Here is a 2,719-nt window from a genome sequence, read left to right on the forward strand (position 1 = left end):
AGCTACGTTTAGAATTCACTTTCAAAACTCAACTCGACTCGATTTTCAGAAGTTCAGATTTAAATCTTACTTATAACTCTTTCATGTCTCAGTTCATTATAACTCAACACTAGGGCATCCTTTTGAAAATTCATTTATCTACCATAAGTCTTTAGTAGAAATTGCTACTGAACATTTCTCATTCAAGTTTCTTTAGAACTATGTCCCATCCCTCTATTCTTGATATTTTCTTCATACCTTGCCAACAAAAGATCTCAGTATTATAATAATTCGATACTGCGGAAAATTTTAATCAAAATTTTCTATTCTCCTACACTCTCGAACTATATGACCTGATTTCTCATGAAACCTGAGATATGTAGGCAACTCCGAAGCCAGAGTGCGGCCATAACCCCATAAACATTTCTTGCCGAGTTGTTGCTCAAAGTATATTTTGGTGGTCGCCTAAATTGGATCATGTCAATATTTCTTTGTCCACGTCTTCTCTGCTCTCCTCCATTGACAAAGAAAGGGGCAAGTTGTTGACACCCAATTTTGGCTCTCCACATTTATTTAACTAAAGTTTTGATAATATTAATAATAATAATAATAATAAAAATAATAACAACAACAACAACAACAACAACAACAACAACAACAATAATAATAAAATATATATGTGTTATGAAATTTTTGTACGAATAAGAAAAGATTGTTAATTATTTATTTTATTTTGATAAATTTATTTCATAAATATTATTTTATATTATATAAATATTACTACTTACTTCCTCATTTTTAAAATTTTACGTCAAATAACTATTGTTCTTAAGGGTTAACTCAATTTTTCTAATTCAATATAATCTCTATTGTTACAATAAACATTATTCGACATTTTTTCAGAATTAGGAAAGCTTAATTAATTAATGAGTTACTAATTTATTTAATTTTATTTTTAGAATGACTATTTTATCAAATAAGCTAGTCTTGAAAAATAATTATTTTTAATTTAATAAATTATGGCTATTTAATAAAGAAGATGACATAATTTAAATGGACTTAATTTGAGCAAAATTTAGCAATTCAAGTCATTCTAATTCAGCAAATCTGTGCGGCCGAAATTAATTAAGACTTTAATAGACTCCTACACCGCCCTATACTCTTCTTTCCAAGAAACACGTCTCTTCACCTTTTCCAGACCACGCTTCTCATTCCCCCAGAACGTCTTCTCCACAAACACACCGGGCTCCTCTCCCATCTTCGCCATGGCCGCCCCACGTGCTCTTCCGTCATGTCCGTCAGAAAAATGGCTCTGAACCACTGAAAAATGTCAATTTCTGGCGGTTCATTGCTCCATCAATCACTCAACCCTTTCAACACTACTAAAAAAATAGCGTTTAGCGATGAATTTTAGCGACAAATCAAATTCCGTTACTATATAGCGACAAATTTGTAACGGAATAGCAATTTCGTTGCAAGAATAACAAATAATTTTTTGAGTTATGACATAGCGACGGATTGGCGATGAAATATTTATTACGTCGCTAAATATTAGTGCGAAAATTTGGCGCTCTAATTTTCCTACGAATTTAGCAACAAAATAGGTGTCACAAATTCAATTAATATTTCGCAACGGATTTACTGACGAAAATGATGCTGCTAAATTTTTTTATACTATATAGTGACGGAATAATCCGTCATTAAAATTTATTCTGGATAAATATATTTATTTGTTAGCGACAAATTTTATAATCCATTGCTAATGTATTTTTATGTGCCATTTATTCTAGGGCTTAAATTCATTTGCATCGTTTTTGGTCTCCAGAACTAAGCTCTCTCCTTCTTCAATGGAGCTCTCATATGAGAACTGAGCTCTCTTCTTCTTCTTCTTCCATCTGTGATAAAGGATCAAGTAAGCCCTCTTCTTCTTCTTCTTCCATGCTCATTCTTCTTCAACTCTTTCTATCTATAGATTGGGGTTTATATTGAACTCATTTTTTCTCTTTATCTTCAGCAGCTCAACCTTCAAATTTTTGGAGAAATCGTCAATATTTTCTAAGAAGTAAGTACTCTTAGTTTGATGAATTAGTTACGAAATCAATGTTTTTTGTTTGGTTTCTATTTTTCTTTGAGGAACGTTATTTTCTTGCATAGAACAAGAACAAAATTAACTATTCAACGATTTTTGCGTAGTATTTGAAATGGGGTTTTGTGAGTTTTTAACTCTCAACTCTTTCACTTCATTAAGCTCAAAGTGAGGTTGGGGTCTTTTTAAATTAGGGTTTTAGAAGTTTGGGTGTACTGAAATCAGGGGTTGGGGTTTTCTTAAAATAGGAGTTTCAGAAGATTGGATGCACTGAAAATAGGGGTTTTTAGAACTTAGGTTTTTAGGAAAAAAGGGGTTAGGGTTCTGATTTGGATGCATATTGCTGATTTGCTGAAAATAGGAGTTTTTAGAACTTAGATTTTCAGGAAAAAAAGGGTTAGGGTTCTGATTTGGATGTATATTGCTGATTTAATGAAAATAAGACTTTTTTTTTGCGTGCCTGCCATAGTTTGCTGTGTTTCTCATCCAAGTGCACATGTACGTGCTCTCAGTACATCAGTTCTTCGTGACTTTATGTATGCTGGTTTGGTAAAACCAAGTGTGAAAGAAGTAGAAGATGTAAATGACATCCACAATCCTGCTTATCAGTACCTTAGCATAAGCATCATTGACTGGAAAATGGATACTGGGAAG

The sequence above is a fragment of the Solanum verrucosum genome, unplaced genomic scaffold, assembly GCF_900185275.1.
Source record: "Solanum verrucosum unplaced genomic scaffold, falcon-dt-bn FXZP01000274.1, whole genome shotgun sequence".
Classification (NCBI taxonomy): Eukaryota; Viridiplantae; Streptophyta; class Magnoliopsida; order Solanales; family Solanaceae; genus Solanum; species Solanum verrucosum.